The 22,719-nt window shown below is 45.2% G+C and overlaps 2 protein-coding genes and 1 pseudogene across 4 annotated transcripts in view; 1 reads left to right on the forward strand and 2 right to left on the reverse strand.

Moving 5' to 3' along the window:
• Nucleotides 1-18,550, reverse strand: part of TAOK1 (TAO kinase 1) — a 165,939-nt gene extending 147,389 nt beyond the window's left edge. The window contains exons 1-2 of one of the 3 annotated variants that reach the window (XM_063798761.1): nucleotides 18,244-18,528; nucleotides 17,807-17,875 (exon numbers count right to left, since the gene is read on the reverse strand). The gene's annotated coding sequence lies outside the window, so the exon portion shown is untranslated. Of the gene's footprint in view, nucleotides 1-10,517; nucleotides 10,614-17,806 lie in introns of all 3 variants that reach the window. The other 2 variants (XM_054670112.2, XM_024350393.3) reach the window with 2 other exon arrangements.
• A 5-nt stretch (nucleotides 18,551-18,555) lies between these two features.
• The window catches only part of NUFIP2 (nuclear FMR1 interacting protein 2), a 133,800-nt gene continuing 129,636 nt past the window's right edge, over nucleotides 18,556-22,719 (forward strand). Inside the window, exon 1 of the mRNA XM_511374.9 lies at nucleotides 18,556-18,817. The gene's annotated coding sequence lies outside the window, so the exon portion shown is untranslated. The remainder of the gene's footprint in view (nucleotides 18,818-22,719) is intronic.
• On the reverse strand, nucleotides 20,153-20,276 carry LOC112206218 (U4 spliceosomal RNA; annotated as a pseudogene).

Genomic DNA, 22,719 nt, shown 5'->3' on the forward strand with positions numbered 1-22,719 from the left:
AGGGAGGTGGGGGGGTCAGCCCCCGCCCGGCCAGCCGCCCCGTCCGGGAGGGAGGTGGGGGGGTCAGCCCCCCGCCCGGCCAGCCGCCCCGTCCGGGAGGGAGGTGGGGGGGTCAGCCCCCCGCCCGGCCAGCCGCCCCGTCTGGGAGGGAGGTGGGGGGGTCAGCACCCCGCCCGGCCAGCCGCCCCGTCCGGGAGGGAGGTGGGGGGATCAGTCCCCCGCCCGGCCAGCCGCCCTGTCTGGGAGGTGAGGGGCGCCTCTGCCCAGCCGCCCCTACTGGGAAGTGAGGAGCCCCTCTGCCCGGCCAGCCGCCCTGTCCGGGAGGGAGGTGGGGGGTCAGCCCCCCGCCCGGCCAGCCGCCCCGTCCGGGAGGGAGGTGGGGGGGGTCAGCCCCCTTCCCGGCCAGCCGCCCCGTCCGGGAGGTGAGGGGCGCTTCTGCCCGGCCGCCCCTACTGGGAGGTGAGGAGCTCCTCTGCCCGGCCACCACCCCATCTGGGAGGTGTACTCAACAGCTCATTGAGAACGGGCCATGAAGACAATGGCGGTTTTGTGGAATAGAAAGGGGGGAAAGGTGGGGAAAAGATTGAGAAATCGGATGGTTGCTGTGTCTGTGTAGAAAGAGGTAGACATGGGAGACTTTTCATTTTGTTCTGTACTAAGAAAAATTCTTCTGCCTTGGGATCCTGTTGATCTGTGACCTTACCCCCAACCCTGTGCTCTCTGAAACATGTGCTGTATCCACTCAGGGTTGAATGGATTAAGGGCGGTGCAAGATGTGCTTTGTTAAACAGATGCTTGAAGGCAGCATGTTCGTTAAGAGTCATCACCACTCCCTAATCTCAAGTACCCAGGGACACAAACACTGCGGAAGGCCGCAGGGTCCTCTGCCTAGGAAAACCAGAGAACTTTGTTCACTTGTTTATCTGCTGACCTTCCCTCCACTATTGTCCTGTGACCCTGCCAAATCCCCCTCTGCGAGAAACACCCAAGAATGATCAATAAAAAAAAAAAAAAAAAACATTGAAATAGGTAGGTAAATAAGGAGAAACTTTTGCAAAAGATTAAGAAGATGAGTTCAATTTAGATATGTTCACCTCAAGGTGTCTTCAAAAAGAGTAAGATACCTCGGTTGGGCATTGTGGCTCATGCCTGTAATCCCAGCACTTTGGGAGGCCAAGGCAGGCGGATTGCTTGAGCCCAGGAGTTCGAGACCAGCCTGGGGAACATGACGAAACCCCATCTCTACAAAAAATACAAAAATTAGCCAGGTGTAATGGTGGGCACCTGTAGTCCCAGGTACTAGGGAGGCTGAGGGGGGAGGATCACCTGAACTTGGGGAGGTCAAGGTTGCAGTGAGCCATGATTGTGCCCCTGCACTCCAGCCTGGGTGACAGAGTGAGACTCTGTCTCAAAAAAATATAAAAATAAAAAAAGATTATCTCCGTCAGGCAATTGGGTATAAAGGATGGAGTTAGGGAGGCAGCAGGAAGAGAGGGAGACAGAAAAGAGCATTGTGTTGAGAGACACCTACTGTTAAAAGCAGTAAGAAAGAACAACCAGTAAAATACAAATTTTAAGAAGGAAGACAGTCAGACATGGTGTCTCATGCCTGTAATCCTAGCACTTTGGGAGGCCAAAGCAGGAGAGTGGCTTAAGGCCAGGAGTTCAAGACCAGCCTACACAACACAGCAAGTCCCCATTCCTATATGTGCCTATAGTCAGTCCTAGTTCCTCAGGAGGCTAAGATGGGAAGATCACTTGAGCCCAGGAGTTCAAGACTGAAGTGAGCTATGATGGCACCACTACCCTCCTGCCTGGGCAAAAGAGCAAGACCCTGTATCTAAAAAAAGAAAGAACTGTAAGAGGTACTAGGAATGTTCTCTATCTTGTTCTTTGTGATGGTTACATGAACATATACATCTGTAAAAATTCAACAGGCTTACACTTCATATTTATGCACTTTGCTGCATTAATTATACCTCAAACAGTTTTAAAAAAAGAAAAATGGCTAAGCATGGTAGCTCACACCTGTAATGCCAGTACTTTGGGAGGCCGAGGTGTGAGGATCACTTTAGCCCGGGAGTTCAAGACCAGCCTAGGCAACATGGAGAAACCCTGTCACTACAAAAATTAGCTGGCCATGGTGGTGTACGCCAGCAGTCTCCCAGCTGCTTAGTTGGGGGGGTGGGTAGTGCACTCCTGTGGTCTCAGCTACTTGGGAACCTGAGGTGGGAGGACTGCTTGGGCCAGGGAGGTCAAGCAAGGCTACAGTGAGCCGTGATTGTGCCACTGCACTCCAGTCTGGGCAAAACAGTGAGATCCAGTCTCAAAAAAGAAAAAAGAAAAGAAAAAAGATATGGCCCAAAAGTACCTTTTCAGCTTCATTTTACCAAATACCCATCCCAAATCACATAAATAACCTATAGCCACATATGATCAGTAATCACCCTCTTCAATATTGATCATTCATGCTCTCAGGTATATAATACCCTTTGTACTTTTATTTTTTTTTCAAGACCCATATAAAATCTCACTCCCTCAGGAGTCACTACTCCTAAACACCCCTTAACTCTACCTGTATAACAGTTAAATAAATGGTTCTCAATCAGGTGATTTTGCTCCCTAGGGGACATTTGGTAATACCTGAAACATTTTTTGATCATCACAACCAGGGGTGACGCTACTGGCATCTAATGGGTAAAAGCCAGTGATGCTGCAAAATATCCTATAATGCATAGCACAGATCCCCACAACAATGAATTATCCTACCCAAAATGTCAATACTACCACGATTGGGAAACCCTGCACTACACTATTGTATGTATTTACTTGCAAGCCTGTATCCCTACTAAACTACAAAATGGGAGGGATCAAGTCTTACTCATTTCTGTATACTGGCACAGTATCTACAAAATAACACACCAAAAAAATGTATTAATAAATACAGATGTGTCATTACTGAACCTATTTTAATAACCACACTGCCTAGAATGCTACACTCAAAAAATATAAGAAATACGTATGTCATTGCTGAATCTTACTTTGATATGAAAGCTACATAATTTACTGGCTAAACTGGTTGTCTTTTTTTTTCTGAGATGGAGTCTCACTCTGTCTCACAGGCTGGAGTAGAGAGGTTCGATGTTGGCTCACTGCAAACTCCGCCTCCCAGGTTCAAGCAATTCTCCTACCTCCGCCTCCCGAGTAGCTGGGATTACAGGCGAGAGCCACCACACCCAGCTAATTTTTGCATTTTTAGTAGAGACGGGGTTTCACCATACTGGCCAGGCTGGTCTCAAACTCCTGACCTCAGGTGATCCGCCCACCTCGGCCTCCCATAATGCTGGGATTACAGGCATGAGCCACCACTCCTGGCCTAAACTTGTGGTCTTTAAAAGCAAATTCCATCAATCACTATCTTGACTTGGTGTTTTCATAGTACATACCAACAAATTACAAATTATAACTATGTGAATATCTCAAAAGAGTATTACACTGAAATTTATTTCCAAATTTACTGCAGCATGAGTAAACCAACTGGCTTAATGACTGTGCTCTGAAAGGATTTTTAAAAGGACACTGTTTCAGCAGGGCAAGGTGGCTCACGCCTGTAATCCCAGCACTCCGGGAGGCCAAGGCGGGTGTATCACCTGAGGTCACGAGTTTGAGACTAGCCTGACCAACATGGTGAAACCCCATCTCTACTAAAAATATATATATACAAAAATAAGCCGGGCCTGGTGGCACATGCCTGTAATCTCAGCTACTTGGGAGGCTGAGGCAGGAGAATCACTTGAACCTGGGAGGTGGAGGTTGCGGTGAGCCGAGATCATGCCATTGCGCTCCAGCCTGGGCAACAAGAGCGAAACTCCATCTCAAAACAAAGGACACTGTTTCAAAAATTTTTTGAACTCATATCATAGTGCCATTTGAATAAAATAGAGTAAAATAATGGATACTAAAATCTTGGCTATCATTCCACCTAACTTGAATCTAATAAAATTTATGTTAAAATACAGAATGGTAGTGTATTTTAACATATTGTCAAAAAATTAAACAGTTTTTACTTACCTATTTATTTAGACACAGGGTCTCACTGTTGCCCAAGCTGGAATGCAGTAGCACAACCATGGCTCACTGCAACTCCATCCTCCTAGGTTCCAGCAATCCTCCTGCCTCAGCCTCCTGAGTAGCTGGGACCACAGGCACATGCCACCGTACTTGGCTAATTTTTTATTTTTAGTAGAGATGAGGCCTTACTATGTTGGCAGGCTGGTCTTGAGTTCCTGGGCTCAAGCGATCCCCTTGTCTCAGTCTCCCAAAGTGCTGGGATTACAGGCGGAAGATATCATGCCTAGCCAAAAGTTTTTATATCATAGTTATTTTACTTATTTTAGCAAATATTTCAGGCCAGGTGTGGTGGCTCATGCCTGTAATCCTGGCACCTTGGGAGACTGAGCTGGGTGGATCACTTGAGTCCAGCAATCCAAGACCAGCCTGGGCAACACGGTGAAGCCGTCTCTACTAAAAATACAAAAAATTCGCTGGGTGTGGTAGCACAGGGCTGTAGTCTTAGCTACTTGTGGGGCTGAGGCAGGAGGATCACTTGAGCCCAGGAGGTCAAGACTGCAGTGAGCTGTGATCCTACCACTGCACTCCAGTCTGGAGTCCTACAACAGGTTCTTAAAAGAGTAAGACCCTGTCTCAAAAACAAAACAAAACAAAACAAAATCCCCCCCACACACACACACAGAAATATTTCATATCTCAACACTGTTTTATTTTTTACATGCCCAGCCAACTTTTGTATTCTTGATTAAAGATTAATGGCATTATTTTATAGAACTAGACATTCACACATAAAACACAAAAATACTTTTTCACTACCTAAGCTGAAGATAAAATGATCTTTTAATTACTCCATTTTCAAATTATTTGTACTTTTCTAGAGAATTAAAAAATCATTATCACTAATAGCGACATGTCAAAATAAAGAATCTAGGCCAGGCATGGTGGCTCACACCTGTAATCCCAGCACTTTAGGAGGCTGACGTATGAGGACTGCTTCAGTGTAAGAGGTCAGGGCTGCAGTGAGCTGTGATTGTGCCACTACACTCCAGCCTGGGTGACAGAGCAAGACCCTGTCTGAAAAGAAACACAAAAAACAAAAAAGAATCTGAAAGTGAGCACATTATACTGCCCCTCTGGGACTCAAAACTCTAATTCCAGTAAATAAAACCAACTGAAATACCATACTCCTATCAAGTAATGAGCCCTATAAAACATCATCATCATCTACCATTTATGCAGCAGGAGATTACTTAAATACTATGTATTAAATAAAACAACATATACTATACAAAGTTTCTGTACAACAAGGAAGAGCAAAGTTTCCTTATCAAGTACAATCAAGGATATGGATGGTTTTGGCAAAAAGACAAAGCTTTTCCAATTTTCAGTAACCCTAAATTCCCCAAGTCTAAAAACGGAAAAACCTTGACCTTGTTTAGTAATGCTGTTCATCAACCTTTTCTGAAACCTCTTTCTCAGCCTCAATGGGAATAAATTGTAACAAATCAATCCAAAATACAAACTAGAGGTTTGTAACTACTACCATGAGTGAATTAAAAACATCAACTAAAACATAAATATTATGGTTAGATGTAACACATTGCAGCACACTGATTTTTTTTTTTTTTTTTTTGAGACAGAATCTTGCCCTGTCACCCAGGCTGGAGTGCAATGGCACAATCTTGGCTCACTGCAACCTCCACCTCCCAGGTTGAAGCAATTCTCCTGCCTCAGGCTCCCTAGTAGCTGGGATTGCAGGTGCCCGCCACCATGCACGGCTAATTTTGTTTTTTTGTTTTTTTTTTTGAGACTAAGTTTTGCTCTGTCTTGATCTCTTGACCTTGTGATCTGCCCACCTCGGCCTCCCAAAGTGCTGGGCTTACAGGCGTAAGCCACCGTGCCGGGCCTAATTTTTTTGTATTTTTAGTAGAGACAGGGTTTCAGCATGTTGGCCAGGCTGGTTTTGAACTCCTGACCTCAAGTGATCCACCCACCTCGGCCTCCCAAAGTGCTAGGATTACAGACATGACCCATCACTTCTGGCCTGGCATTTTTAAAATATACTTAATATACTTAATTAGTCACATAATAATTTTATGAACAGATGTATTTCAATTAAATTAAATCTATATATGTCCCCAAATAAAATAAAAATAAAAGATATTTTCTTAATATCCTCCAAATAAAAAGTTTTCAACCAGGCATGGTGGCTCACACCTGTAATCCCAGCACTTTCGGAGGCTGAGGCAGGCAGATTGCTTGAGCCCAGGAGTTCGAGACCAGCTTGGGCAATGTGACAAAACCTAATCTCTACAAAAAATACAAAAGAATTAGTCAGGTATGGTGGCGCATGACTGTAGTCTCAGCTACTTGGTAGGCTGAGGTGAAAGGATCACCTGAGCCCGGGAAGTAGAGGCACAGTGAGCCATCATTGTGTGCCACTGGACTCTAGCATAGGGAAGGGGACTGAGACCGTCTTAAAAAAATTAAATAAAAAGTCTTCTTTTTTTAAAATTCTGCAATTCATGAGAAACTGCACTCACACATAGTGTGTGACATTAGATATCTGATAACACGTTCCTTAATACAAAAACCTCAGAAGTTACCATGATTATCCAAAACTACTGGTACCCTGCTCAGGATCTTTTAGGCAAAGTCCTTGCTATCTCCTAAGCTTTGAAACCTAGAAAGGTAAATATACCCAATATAACGACTAAATAGACTACAGATGAATCAGTAGAGATTGAAGGAGAGTTGTTGAAAGAAAAAGGAAAAAGCAAACTAAAACAAGCATACTTCAGAGACAGAAGATTAGAAGTAAAAGGGATGAGGTAAAAAAAGAAATTTTAGTTCAGGCACAGTGGCTCACGCTTATAATTCTAGCACTTTGGGAGGCCAAGGTGGGCAGATCACCTGAGGCCAGGAGTCAAGACCAGCCTGGCCAACATGGCGAAACCCCGTCTCAAACAAAAAGAACAAAAAGTACAAAAATTAGCCAGGCGTGGTGGCACAGCTACTCAGGAGGCTGAGGTGGGAGGATTGCTTGAGCCCAAGAGGCAGAGGTTTCAGCAAGCCATGATCACCCCACTGCACTCCAGCCTCCCAAGAGAGTAAAACCCTGTCTCAAAAAAAAAGAGAAGAAAAAGAAAGTGATATGGTTTGGCTCTGTGTCCCTACCCAAATCTCATGTTAAATTGTAATCTCCAAAATTGGGGGAGGGACCTGGTGGAAATGATTGGATCATTGGGGTGGATTTCCCCCTTGCTGTTCTAGTTGATAGTGAGTTCTCAAGAGCTACCGTTGTCAGAAAGTGGAAAGTTTGTAGCACTTCCCCCTTCACTCGCTTGGGTGTCCACACACATGCACACTCTCCCTCTGTCTCTCCTGCCAACCATGGGAAAATATGCCCACTTCCACTTCCGCTATGATTGTAAGTTTTCTGAAGCCTCCCCAGATGCAGATGCCTGTATAGCCCACAGAACCGTGAGCACATTAAACCTATTTTCTTTATAAATTACCCGGTCTCAGGTATGTCTTTGTAACAGTGTAACTGGGTACCCAGAACATATAAAAATGTGGCAAACTGCTGAGCACAATAGCTTATACCTGTAATACCAGCACTTTGGGAGGCCAAGGCAAGAGGATCACTTAAGATCAGGAATTTGAGACCATCCTGGGCAACATAGCAAGACCCTGTCTGCACAAAAAAATTTTTTCAAAAATTAGCTGGGTGTGGTGGTGCACACCTGTAGTCGCAGTTACTCAGGAGGCTGAGGTGGGAGGATCACTTGAGCCAGGAGGTGGAGACCGCAGTGAATTATGATCACACCACTGCGTTCCAGCCTGGGCAACAGAACAAGACCCTGGCATCAAAAAAAAAAAGAAAAAAAAAAGAGGCAAACAAAAGTTTCCCATAATAATGTTTACCCTTACTTTATGCACCACACTGACACTCCCCATTACTTTTTAAAATTGTTATTGTGACTCACTAAATTGAATTTACAAGCCATTAATGGATCACAAACTAAAGTTTGAAAGCACTGGCTTAGAGGAACTAAAAATTATGGGAAAGTCCTTGCTTTCCTATGATTATCTAGCTTGAGAAAACTATTCAGAAGGTGGAATTCTCCCAGGGCTGAAATACTGTCTTATCTGGCACATAATAATCACTTAAAGTTTGTTGAATTAATACATTTTGGAACGTAAGCCACTTTCAAGGTAAGGACATACCTACAAAAGATACCTAAATAAAAATGCGTAGAAGAGCATGGGTACTCTGAATCCCTTCAAAGACAGGGATGGTAAAAAGAGCTCCAGGAGGTAGAAGAGGGATACCAAATTTTTCTTAAATAAACAAAGTAAGTACTGGAAAAGAAATGTCATTTGTTGTTGTTTTTTTTTTTTTTTTGAGACGGAGTTTTGCTCTTGTCTCCCAGGCTGGAGTGCAATGGCGTGATCTCGGCTCATTGCAACCTCTGCCTGGTTCAAGTGATTCTCCTGCCTCAGCCTCCCAAGTAGCTGGGATTACAGGTGCCCACTACCACACCCAGCTAATTTTTGTGTTTTTAGTAGAGACGGGGTTTCACCACTTTGGCCAGGATGGTCTTGAACTCCTGACCTCAAGCAATCCACCCACCTCGGCCTCCCAAAGTGCTGAGATTACAGGCCTGAGCCACCACGCCCGGCCTGAAATGTCATTTCTTAAGACAGGCTTTATATCCAGCAAAGGAAAAAGAAAACCTGTGATAAATTAAAAACTCCCATCAGAGGTGGGCACAGTGGCTCCTGTGTATAATCTCGCCACTTTGGGAGAACAAGGCAGAAGGATCACTTAAACTCAGAAGATCAAGACCAACCTGGGCAACATAGTGAGATCTTGTCTGTACTAAAAATAAAAAAAAATTAGCCAGGTGTGGTGGTGCACGCCTGTAGTCCTAGCTGCTGAGGTGGCTGAGGTGAGAGGATCGCTAAGTCCAGAAGATTGAGGCTGTAGTGAACTTTGATCTCACCACTGCACTCCAACCTGAGTGACAGAGCGAGAATCTATCCCAAAGAAAGAAAAAAACTCCCATTAAGTACTACACAGTAGTCCATTATAGGTGCAAAAAGTTACTAAGCTACCTTGATATTCTAACTATTTCTTTCAAAAATATATGTCAGACTCCAGATATATAAATCCAATATCGCCAGGCGCAGTGGCTCACGCCTGTAATCCCAGCACTTTGGGAGGCCAAGGCGGGCAGATCACAAGGTCAGGAGATCAAGACCATCCTGGCCAACACGGTGAAACCCCGTCTCTACTAAAAATACAAAAATTTAGCCAGGCATAGTGGCGGGCGCCTGTAGTCCCAGCTACTTGGGAGGCTGAGGCAGGAGAATGGCATGAACAGGGCAGGCAGAGGTTGCAGCGAGCCGAGATCGTGCCACTGCACTCCATCCTGGGCAACAGAGCGAGACTCCGTCTCAAAATAAATAAATAAAAATAAATCCAATATCAAATCAAAATTATATAATGCAACTCATCCTTAAATATTAGACTCTCCCCAGCACTTTGGGAGGCTGAGGCAGGTGGAACCACTTGAGCTCAGGAGTTCGATACCAGACCAGGCAACATGGCAAAACCCCATCTCCACAAAAAATACAAAAATTAGCCAGGCAGTGGCATTTGCCTGTAGTCCTAGCTACTTGGAGGGCAAAGGTGGGTGGATCACTTGAGCCTGGGAGGTCAAGGCTGCAGGCAGCCGAGATCGTGCCACTGCACTCCAGTCTGGCTGACAGGAGTGAGACCCTGTCTCAAAAAAAAAAAAAAAAAAAATTATCTCAATGTACTCATAAACATTTATATTAGGCAGCTAGTGTGTGATAGCCAACAATTTATTGAGTATTAGCATGTATCAGGCAGTAAGTTGAGTACTTAGCAAGCATTATCCTATTTAAACAACCCAGTATATACTATCTTCACATTAAAGGGTGTGGTGGCTCATGACCGCCTATAATCCCAGCACTTTGGGAGGCCAAGGTGGGTGGATCACCTGAGGTCAGGAGTTCAAGACCAGCCTGGCCAACATGGTGAAACCCTGTCTCTACTAAAAAAACAAAAACATTAGCCAGGCATGGTGGCACATGCCTGTAATCCCAGCTACCCGGGAGGCTGAGGCAGGAGAATCACTTGAACCCAGGAGGCTGAGGTTGCAGTTAGCCGAGATCACGCCATTGCACTCCAGCCTGGGCAACAAGAGCAAAACTCCATCTCTAAAAAAGAAAAGAAAAGAGAAAAGAAAAGAAAAGAAGCCTGGCACAGTGGTTCACATCTGTAATCCCAACACTTTGGGAGGCCAAGGCAGGCGATCACCTGAGGTCACGAGTTCATGACCAGCCTGACCAACATGGAGAAACCCCATCTCTACTAAAATTACAAAAAATTAGCTGGGCACGGTGGCGCATACCTGTAATCCCAGCTCTTGGGAGGCTGAGGCAGGAGAATCGCTTGAACCTGGGAGGCAGGGGTTGCAGTGAGCGAGATCATGCCATTGCACTCCAGCCTGGGCAACAAGAGCAAAATTCCGTCTCAAAAAAAAAGAAAAGAAAAGGTGAGGCATAAATAGTTAAATAAAGAAGTTACCACAGGCCTGGTACTGTGGCTCATGCCTGTAATCCTAGCTCTTTGGGATGCTGAGGAGGGAGGACTGCTGAGCCCCCATGAGTTTGAGACCAGATTGGGCAACATAGACACCCCATTTCTAGAAAAAAACTTTAAAATAAGCCAAGTATGGTGGCACAGGCCTGCAGTCTCAGCTACTCACGGCTTGGGCCCTGAAGGCAGAGGCTGCTATGGGCCATGACTGTGCCACTGCACTCCCACCTGGGTGACACAGCAAGACCCCGTCTCAAAAAACCAAAAAAACAAAAACTGAAAAAGTTACACATTTACACTAGTAAATGGTGACATACATATATATACACATATATATACATGTATATACATATATACATGAATATACATATATACATGAATATACACACATGTATACATATATACGTGTATATACATACACGTATATATACGTGTATATATGTATATACATGTATGCATACATGAATATACATGTATACATGTATATATATATATTTTGGGGGGGGGACGGAATCTCACTCTGTTGCCCAGGCTGGAGTGCAATGGCACGATCTCGGCTCACTGCAACCTCCGCCTGCTGAGTTCAAGCAACTCTCCTGCCTCAACTTCCTGAGTAGCTGAGACTACAGGTGCGCGCCACCATGCCCGGCTAATTTTTTGTATTTTTAGTAGAGACGGGGTTTCACCATGCTGGCCAGGCTGGTCTCGAACTCCTGACCTTGTGTTCTGCCCAGCTTGGCCTCCCAAAGTGCTGAGATTACAGGCGTGAGCCACGGCACCCAGCCATTTTTTAACTTTTTTATTATTTTCTTGAGATGGAGTCTCACTCTGTCACCCAGGCTGGAATGCAGTGGCACGATCTTGGCTCACTGCAACCACTGCCTCCCAGGTTCAAATGATTCTCCTGCCTCAGCCTCCCGAGTAGCTGGGACTACAGACACGTGCCACCACGCCCGGCTAATTTTTGTATTTTTAGTAGAGACGGGGTTTCACCACGTTGGCCAGGCTCGTCTGGAACTCCTGACCTCAGGTGATCCACCCGCCTCAGCCTCCCAAAGTGCTGGGATTACAGGCGTGAGCCACCATGCCCAGGCTTTTTTTTTTTTTTTTTTTTTTTTTTTTTTTTTGAGACAGAGTTGTACTCTGTTGCCCAGCTAGAGTGCAGTGACACAATCTCAGCTCACTGCAACCACTACCTCCCAAGTTCCAGCGATTCTCCTGCCTCAGCCTCCCAAGTAGCTGGGATTACAGGCACACGCCACCACGCCCAGCTAATTTTTTGTATTTTTAGTAGAGACGGGTTTCCTCCACATTGGCCAGGCTGGTCTTGAACTCCTGACCTAAAGTGATCTACCCACCTCGGTCTCCCAAAGTGCTAGGATTACAGGCGTGAGCCACCACGCCCAGCCAACATTAATATATAGTAAGTGCCAATTTTATTATTGGTAGCTGCAAACCAGAAAGTTTTGTTCCATCCTATTATTTGATAATATTTCTCAGAAACTAAACTTTGAATGTCTTTCTAAATGTTACAGTAATTCATCTACTTCTAAACCTGCATAAAACTATTTGATCAAATAATTTTATCAAAAGGAAAAATTAACCCCTTCTCAGCTTTAAAGATAAATTAGATGGTAATTAAGTGCCATTATATTTAAATAACAACCTACAGCACAACGGTCACTGGCATTTTTAGGAGGCTGCAGTATATCTATTATGCAAGGCACTTAATAATTTATACTTTTACTTACTTTATTTACATGCCAGGTACTTAACATTTTAAAAACTCTTCCAACTTTTATAGGATACTTAATTTTGTCATCAAAAAGGTATAGCCTTAGACTGTATTTTAGAACAAAAAGTCTGCTTCTGGCACAAATAGACTGATACAGAAATAACTGTTACCAAATGATGACAGAAACGTCCCAACTGAAAATAATTGTTGCTAGTCCCTCCACACAACTTTTTAATTCATGTAGATTTTTAGAAGGTATGAGACATCTTTAATGAAATTAAACATCAATTTTTATTACTAAAAACTAAAATACTTTAAGAATGGAATGAACTAATACAGGTTGTATCCTCTCATATTTTATAATAGGAAAACCTGAAGAATAATTTTTAAAATCCAACCATTAATAGTAAGTACGGAAATCGGGCTGGGTGCAGTAGCTCATGTCTGTAATCTCAGCACTTTGGGAGGCCAAGGCAGGTAGATAGCTGGAGCTGAGGAGTTCAAGACCAGCCTGGGCAACATGGCAAAACCCCATCTCTACAAAAAAAAAAAAAAAAAAAAAATTAGCCAGACGTGGTGGCATGTACCTGTAGTGCCAGCTACTTGGGAGGTTGATGTGGGAGGAGCACTTGAACCCGGGAGGCTGAGGCTGCAATACGCTGTGATCACGCTATTGCATTCCAACCTGGGCGACACAGCAAAAACCCTGTCTCAAATTCAAAAAAAAAAAAAAAAAAAGTACACATACCTAAAGGCAGGTGAGCATATGTTGGTACTCTGCTTAATGAACATCTCAATTTTATGCGAAACTTTACTAGAGAAATAACACTTTTTTGTTTCGTTTTGTTTTGAGATGGAGTCTTGTTCTGCCGCCCAGGCTGTCAGGCAGTGGCGCGATCTCAACTCACTGTAACCTCCACCTCCTGGGTTCAAGTGATTCTCCTGCCTCAGCCTCCCCAGTAGCTGGGGTTACAGGCACCCACCACCATGCCTAGCTAATCTGTTTTATTTTTGTAGAGACAGGGTCTCTCTTTGTTGGCCAGGCTGGTTTCGAACTCTTGACCTCAGGTGATCCGCCCACCTTGGCCTCCCAAAGTGCTGGAATTACAGGCTTGAGCCACCACACAGGCTTTTGTTTTGTTTTTAGACAGTCTCACTCTGTCACCCAGGCTAGAATGCGGTGGCATGATCACAACTCACTGCAGCCTCCATCTTCTGGGCTCAAGCAATCCTCCCACCTCAGCCCGCCAGGTAGTTGGAACAAGCACGCACCATCACGCCCCACTAATATTTTCATTTTTTATTTTTTGGAGACAGGGTCTCACTATGTTGCCCAGGCTGGCCTCAAACTCCTAGGCTCAAGTGATCCTCCAGCCTCAGCCCCCAGCATGCTGGGATTATAGGCATAAACCACCATGCCTAGCCCATGCTAATTAAAAAAAAAATTTGTTTTTGTAGAGACAGGGTCATGCTATGTTGCCCAGGCTGCTCTTGAACTCCTGGCCTCAAGCAATCCTCCCACCTCAGCCTCCCAAAGCGCTGGCATTACAGGCCTGAGCCACTTTGCCCAGCCCAGAAATAACACTTTTTTGAAGGGATTCGTTCACATATGATCCTCATCCAAACAGCAACCCTCAACTAATATGTACCAAAAATGCTCCTCATTTCTAAAAGATTAAATTAGTATGAGTGCAATTAATTGTTATAAGTAACAGAGACTAGTGAAAACAAAACAGAGATACAAATGAAAAATTAAGTGATTTTAATATACAAATAAGCCAAATGCAAAACACAGACTTTATTTCCAGGTGAAAGACATGAAAGACAGATTAATCTCAACTCTAATTTCAATGCCAACAACTGACCCCTAGATATCTTCTGGATTTACTAAATATTCATGTCTATTAAGAACTGGCAAATTTGCCGGGCACGGTGGCTCAAGCCTGTAATCCCAGCACTTTGGGAGGCTGAGGCGGGCAGATCACAAGGTCAGGAGATCGAGACCATCCTGGCTAACACAGTGAAACCCCGTCTCTACTAAAAATACAAAAAATTAGCTGGGCTTGGTGGCAGGCGCCTGTAGTCCCAGCTACTCAGGAGGCTGAGGCAGGAGACTGGCGTAAACCCGGGAGGTGGAACTTGCAGTGAGCCGAGATCGTGCCACTGCACTCCAGCCTGGGCGACAGAGCAAGACTCCGTCTCAAAAAAAAAAAAAAAAAAAAAAAAAAGAACTGGCAAATTATTAAAATAAATCATACTCATGGTTAGTTATGAGCATCCAGTCTTTCTAGTATCCTGTAACTAATGAGTTGCTTTCTTACTGTTAAAATGGCATCGTAACATGGGCCCAAATATCATGTATACACCTTGTTATACAGAAAGTTTATTTTATATCAACACCCATTCAATTACTTGCCATATCCTCACTTCTCCCAAAATCGACATTATAAAAAATACGATAATTATTTTCTATTCAGTGCCCTCATACTTCTGATTCTGTACATTGCTGTACTTCTTTAAAACCTCTCAGAGTTTAAATTTGTTTGCAATACTATCCTTTAGTTTGGAAGCAATGTTTTGTTACTGTCAAGATAATCTTAAACTATTAAAAGCCTTTAAATCCAGCTGATTCTCAGAAATTCTTCCACCTATAAAACATGAGAATTATAACCAAATTAACAAATCAGATATCAGAATGCCAAAAATTAAGTCATTAAAAGAGAATCCAGTGAAAGAGCCAGTTGTGAAAGAACAGGAAGTGATGTACACTGCCATTTTGTAGATGAACTATTTAGAAACATAAGAAGTGCCATACTAATCTAGAATCAACTCAGACTAACAGCTCTCAGCATTTTCTTTCTGACAGTGGCATCAGAGGTCATCTGAAATAACCCTCAGGCAATTTTTCCTTAATAATGTATTTATCTAATTGATCATGAACATACTTTTCCACTTTTAGGCAACATTCCCACCAGCTATGAAAAAAGAGAGTTGTTTTTTTTCCGGTTGTCCTTAGTTATAGCATGCTGAAATACAGCAAGTAAATAGTTAACCTACACCCTATGTAAATCCTTTAAGTTTTGTAGCCTCTATTGATAAATCCTCTCTGCCTACAACTTTCCAAGGTAAAAGCAGTCACTCCTTACTGAGCAGTATGCTTCGATCAACACATGCTAGTATATATGAAATAATTATCAACAACAAGCCATAATACGGAGAATCAGACTTCCTGGCATAATTCGCCATTATGGAGAAAACTCTACATATCAACAACATGCAGCTTTGTCCCATGAAATAAATACTCAAATGAATAGTGTTATTTCAATGAATTGAGATGACCATTAAAAGGGAATAAAGAAAGCAAAGAGAATTCCATCTTCTGAGAAAAAAAATAATAAAACTTATTTAACATACCATGTCTCCTACATCAAAATCATGATATAAAATGACAGAAACTAAGTTAGTGCCTAGCGCTACTACTAACACCTTTAAATCCCTATCTTAAAACAGGTTTCAAAATGCAACAAACACACCACAAAAGCTCTATTGGACAACATTTAATGACAACATAAAATGTAGATGGCATTTGAAGTATTTAAAAATAAGTCACTAAGTAGAGCTGAAAACACTAAATACACCAAAGACAACTCATTATCTGTACACATTTTAGTCTTCTTCTTCACTTTGGGAAAAAATTAATTCTATTAATAGTCATATGTGGAATATTTTGAAATCACATCACCAGTATTTACTAAACACTTGAAAAAAATGTATCATCAGTACATGGAGACTTGAAAACTACTCTTTGGTCACAAAAAGCACTTGGCAGCACATTTCCAGAATGTTTAAATTTTTATTTATTTCTACTCAACTAAGAACAAAACCAACAAGTACTACTGTAAACCAGATAAGATGATCTGCTTTCAGACAAACATGACAGGTAGCAAAAGAAGTGAAAAATGACTGACTACAGAAAATAGATCATAGAATAATTAGGCAGATTAATAAGAACAAAGAAACAGCTGCAGAAAGGTTTGTAACCTTACCATTTAAAAAAAAAATCCAATTTCAATATTATACACAACAGTATCAACCCTAAAAATTCACAGCTTAGGGAGAAATGCCCATCAGACAGGCTGTCTGTATGTAATAATTGTTAATAATTTTTTTTTTTGAAACGGAGTCTCGCTCTGTCGCCCAGGTTGGAGTGCAGTGGCACCATCTCGCCTCACTGCAACCTCCGCCTCCCGGGTTCAAGCGATTCTCCTGCCTCAGCCTCCCGAGTAGCTGGGACTACAGGCGCGTGCCACCATGCCCGGCTAATTTTTTGTATTTTTAGCAGAGACGGGGTTTCACCGTGTTAGCCAGGATGGTCTCGATCTCCTGACCTCGTGATCCGCCCGCCTCGGCCTCCCAAAGTGCTGGGATTACAGGCGTGAGCCACCGCGCCCGGCCAATAATTCTTCATGAACTACAAAAGTCATAGAAAAAGAAAAGGGAAATGAGGATGAGGAGGTACAAAATTATTTTATTTGAATACTAACTAAAATCCAACCTGCTCACAAAAAAATGTCAATCCAGACATCTCTCAAAAAGAGAGACATCAAAACTGTTCTAACAGGAGAGGTGTCCCTCTCGAGAAGTCATATCCCCCAACAATAACACCAGAACAGATACACTTCCCATGGACAGATCTCAGGGGAAGAGTATTAAAACGATACTGTCGTCGATTTAAAACCAAAGGAAAAAGAGTAACCTTTTCAAGGGAAGCGCCATTAGTTCCCTCTCCTGCTCCCCCTCCCTTCTGTGTATACATGGGTCTGTGTATGAAGAAACTGCCTTGGACTTCTGCAGCATTGCAGTAGACTAGAGGATGGGGAAGGGGGAAGGGTACGGGGAGAGAAACGCTTCCATCGCCCCTACAGAAGAGGGGTATAGATTTCCTGTGCTAGGGGGTGGAATCCACCCAGCAAGCCACCCAGAGCAGTCTCCCTTCCCAAGAATACACAGACACTACAAAGGAGAAGAGGAGCAAAGGCACCAGAGGGGAAAGGGACCTCGCGCCTTTAAACCGGGGTGCACATCAACCCAGTCTCCCTGTGAGGGCCACACCTTCCTCGAAACATCCCCCTTCCACCACCCCTTCCGGTGACCCTCAGGAAAAAGGAATGGAATTGCTCTCGCCCCTTAAAACCGGAGAGCGCCCAGCTCACCAGCTTCTTCACCCCACCCACAGAATCACAGACCCTCCTTTTCTCCCTCCCCCACCCCACTCCCACATCCCTTCTTCCACACACAGGCCCGAGTGGGCCGAATTTCCCCGCCCCCCTCTATATCCCCCTTTCCCAAAGCAGAGGTGCCCTTACCCTTTCGCCGACAGGTCTGGGGCGGAGCAGGCAGGCGCAGCCCCCTGCAGCGCTCCGGTAGCCGCTACCCTGGAGGGTGAGGAGTGAGGAGGAGGAGGGGGCCCGGCGACAGATCGCCGCCCCCCACCCCCGAGCCCCAGCAAGCCGCCCAGCCCAAGCTCTGCAACAAGGGGCGGCGGCGGCGGGGCGGGGGGGGGGGGGGCGAGGGGACGACCGGGGTCGAGGAGGCGCCCTCAGCGCTTGGGCTCAGTTAAGATGGCGCGGGGAAGTGCCGGGAGCCGTCTCCGTCGCCGCCTCGGGGGAACCGGCCCGGGCCTCGGCCGCCTCTAGTCCTCACACAGCCGAGGCCCTCTCGGTCCCCCGCCGCGGCCCCTCGGCGGGCGGGCCCACGCGCAGCCCTCCGCCACCAACACCACCCCTGGTAAGGAGGCGCTCACAAAGGGAAGGGAGGCCGCGGGCCGGCCGGCGGACGGCGGGGCGGGGTCCCCCGGGGCCGGGAGGCCTCAGATGTTCGCGAGTGCCTAGTGCTTTCGGCCCGCGAAGGGCGCAGGGCGAGCGGGACCCCTCCTCTCTCCTCAGGCAGGCGGCGGCACCGACTCAGTCTCTTTGCCACCCTCCCTCTCTCTCCCCGAGCCCTGAAGCCACAGAGCCCGGCCGCTGCCCAGCTTCCCCCCCTTTACCCGACACCACTCCCCTCCTCCCGACCGTCATCCCCCGTCTCCGATCTCGCGAGATTTCCCGCCTGACAGGCCGGACCCTGCGCGAGACACGACTACATGCGCGCGCGCGCGCCCTCACAGGAGCGCGCAAGGCTTGCTACGGGCAGAGTTGTCCCGGTGGCCCGGAGTCCCAGCCTCTGTCCAGCATGGCCTCACTGAGTTCGCGGAGCTTCTAATGCCACGCGGGCGTCAGGTGCATTCATTTCACCCCGGAGATCTGAAGAAGAAGAGTTTTTCTGCACTCCCCTTCCTTCCTGCTTCCCACCTCCAAAGCCCGCCACTGATCCTGCGAGTAAGTTTGCCCTGAAGTGTGGAATATCCCATTCCTGCACAACTCGGTTCTACACCCCCTCCCCCGTGGGATTCAGAGGTACACTGGGCAGCTCAATCAGTATGCAGTTGAGTTTTTGAGATTCTAATAGTTGATACTAATTCTTGGAACGACAGTAAGACTTGGAAATACAGATCTAAGCCACCCTATATATTGGTGATGTAGAAAAGAGATAACTTCTTGAAAAGTGTCTGTGAGTTTAGTAGGTTGAGTAATGAGAAGTTTTGGAACAAGAGCAGCAAACAAACTAAAGACTCCTATGCAAAGAAGAAGTAGAGTTTTTATTCTTTTATCTCAAAACTTTTTTTTTTTTTTTTTTTTAGGGAAAACTCCCTCAGTACTTATTCAAGAACCTAAAAGTGTAAGGCCGGGCGCGGTGGCTCACGCCTGTAATCCCAACACTTTGGGAGGCCGAGGCGGGCGGATCACGAGGTCAGGAGATCGAGAGCATCCTGGCTAACACGGTGAAACCCCGTCTCTATTAAAAGATAGAAAAAAATTAGCCGGGCGTGGTGGTGGGCGCCTGTAGTCCCAGCTAGCTACTCGGGAGGCTGAGGCAGGAGAATGGCGTGAACCCGGGAGGCGGAGGTTGCAGTGAGCCGAGATTGCGCCACTGCACTCCAGCCTGGGCGACAGAGTGAGACTCGTCTCAAAAAAAAAAAAAAAAAAAAGAGAACCTAAAAGTGTACACAAAGTGTAGTCATAAAAAATCTTGGTTCTTTAACCAACAAAACGACTGAAATAAATAAACCTGTTATATGAGTTTCATGAATAAAAATTAACTCTGGGCCGGGCCCGGTGGCTCACGCCTGTAATTATAGCACTTTGGGAGGCTGAGGCGGGCGGATCACCTGAGGTCAGGAGTTCGAGACCAGGCTGGCCACAGTAGATCTGTGCTCAAAGGAAGGAGCATGTTGATCAGGCCTAAGCAATCCGTGTATACAGTGTATGTATGACCTTCCTCTAGTCTGGCTCAGGGATGGGCACATGATCCAATTAGAGCCAATGGGTACAATAAGATTTTCTCTGGCTTTTTGGGAAAGAAACTTTCTTATTTTCTCCCAAAAATGTAATATATATATTGAACTCCCAAAATGGAGTCCAGTGGTGTGATCCTGGCTCACTGCAACCTCTGCCTCCCAGGATCAAATGATTCTGCTACCTCAGTCTCCCAAGTAACCGGAACTACAGGCATATGCCACCGTGCTGGCTAAGTTTTGTATTTTTTGTAGAGATGGGTTTCGCCATGTTGCCCAGGCTGGTCTTGAACTCCTGGCCTCAAAGGATCCACCTGCTTCGGCCTCCCAAAGTACTAAGATTACAGATGTGAGCCACCGTGCCCAGCCTATGATTTTTCAATGAGCAATAATCACACCTCGGATAAATCTCATTGGCTACAATACTGCCACTGCGCAAAGTTTCTGAAATTTGATGATGATGATAATAACAAAAATAGTGAAATAGTTAACACGTATTGAGTGCTGATTATATGCCAGAGAGAGTTCTAAACACTCTACTTATTTACTCCTCACAATAACCATATTGGGTGGGTATAATTATTATTCCTTTTTAGAAATGGTGGAACTGGGCCTGGCGCGGTGGCTCATGCCTGTAATCCCAGCACTTTGGGAGGCTGAAGTGGGCGGATTACCTGAGGTCAGGAGTTCGAGACCAGCCTGGCCAACATTGTGAAAAAAATTAGCCGGGCATGGTGGTACACGCCTGTAATCCCAGCTACTCAGGAGGCTGAGGCAAGAGAATTGCTTGAGCCCAGGAGACGGAGGTTGCAGTGAGAGGAGATCGTGCCACTGCACTCCAGCCTGGCCAACAGAACGAGACTCTGTCAAAAAGAAAGAAAGAGAGAGAGAGAGAAAGAAAGAAAGAGTGGCACTGAGGCACAGAGAAGAATTTTGATTAACTTGTCAAAGTTCTTATAGCCAGTTTGTGGTGAAGCCAGTTGTCAAATTCAGCTTTCATCCAGAACCACTGTGTTCTTTTTTTTCTTTTTTTCTTTTTTTTGAGACAGAGTCTCGCTCTATCGCCCAGGCTGGAGTGCCGTGGCGCGATCTCAGCTCACTGCAATCTCTGCCTCCTGGGTTCAAGCAATTCTTCTACCTCAGCCTCCTGAATAGCTGGGACTACAGGCGCGTGTCACTGCGCCCGGCTAATTTTTGTGTTTTTAGTAGAGACCGGGGGGTTCACCATATTGGCCAGGCTGGTCTCGAACCCCTGATCTCATAATTCACCCGCCTTGGCCTCCCAAAGTGATGGGATTACAAGCATGAGTCACCGTGCTTGGTCTATATTCTTTTTTTTTTTTTTTTTTTTTTTTTGGGACGGAGTCTCGCTCTGCTGCCCAGGCTGGAGTGCAGTGTCACGATCTCAGCTCACTGCAACCTCCACCTCCCGGCTTCAAGCAATTCTCAGAGCCACTACATTCTATCTCCTTGAGAGAATGTAAGGACTGGAATTGCTATTGCCTTTTGCTGTGAAGCCCCAGAACAAAGGCAACTCAGTGGGAAACACATTCTGGAGATAAAAAAGGATCACTGAAGCCCTGGAACTAACTCTGTCTGGTCAGTCCTGACCCTGGAGTTTTTAGCATTTGTGTGCTAAAACATTCCTATTTTTCTTAAGCTAACGTTGGGTCTGGTTCTCTTTTGTTTGCAACCAAATAGTCCTCACACAGAACTGTTTATTTTTTGGCCTTTCCCACCAGGCTGTGATCTTCACAAGCATATGAATATTTGTCTTATTTATATCTATGTCCACAAACTTAGCATAATGTACATAATGACATTCAACAAATGTTTGCTATCAGTTCAATAATTCTGCAGACATTTTCTCCTATGTGTCAGAAATTGGGTTAGGTGTGGGAGATGTCAAGAAGAGTGAGTGAATGAAAGCCGTTTGCCTGGAGTGTATGGAAGAATAGCTGCTGCAAATGTTAGTGTGACAGAGAACTCTAGGAAAAGGTGTACACACATGCTAGAGTTCTCTGGAGGTTACTGTCACTTTGGCACTATGTGCCTGGCCAATGGGTATTTCTGGAGTCTTACACATGTCAGATGTTTTCAGGATTGTCTAAGGTTCTAAGAATGTCTAGAAGTCACCTGCTTCCCAAACTGATGTACGTATCAGAGTTATAGCCGGTCCTGTCATGTAAATGATGTGTTTTCTGCTATGCTTCTCTGTGTCTCTTGACTCCCAAAAGCATATACTGTAAAATGAATATGCCCTACCCATGTCTCAGACTTATAGTGAAGATCCTGTCTGGATATGAAAGTTCTGTTGTATCCAGGTGATAGCTGCTTTATTTCACCTGACCACAAGTGCTAATATATTCTACTCTAGCTAGCATCCCCACAAAAAATGTATCAGTTAGCCTCACTAGCAGTTCTATTCCACTTGTAGTGAACATCTGTTATTCTTGTCTGTCCCAAATTTCTCCCTCTTCTTCTGGCAAAAAGTACCCTATGGCCAGGTGTGGTGGTTCACACTTGCAATCCCAGCACTTTGGGAGGCTGAGGTAGGTAGATCACTTGAGCTCAGGAGTTTGAGACCAGCCTGGTCAACATGGGGAAACCCCATCTCTACAAAAATTAGCTGGGTGTGCTGGTGTGCACCTATAGTCCCAGCTACTAGGGAGGCTGAGGTGGGAGGATCACTTGAGTCTGGGAAGTTGAGGCTGCAGTGAGCCCTGTTTACACCACTGCACTCAAGCCTGGGTGACAAAGTGAGACCCTGTCTCAAAAAAAATTTTTTTTTAAGTACTCTACAGTTCTTAGAGAACTTTCCTGTCTGTTGTTCTGTGGAGTTCTTGTGGGGTTGTTACTCTGGGCCTCTTGCTACAGATGGGCACA

The sequence above is a fragment of the Pan troglodytes genome, chromosome 19 (assembly GCF_028858775.2).
Source record: "Pan troglodytes isolate AG18354 chromosome 19, NHGRI_mPanTro3-v2.0_pri, whole genome shotgun sequence".
Classification (NCBI taxonomy): domain Eukaryota; kingdom Metazoa; phylum Chordata; class Mammalia; order Primates; family Hominidae; genus Pan; species Pan troglodytes.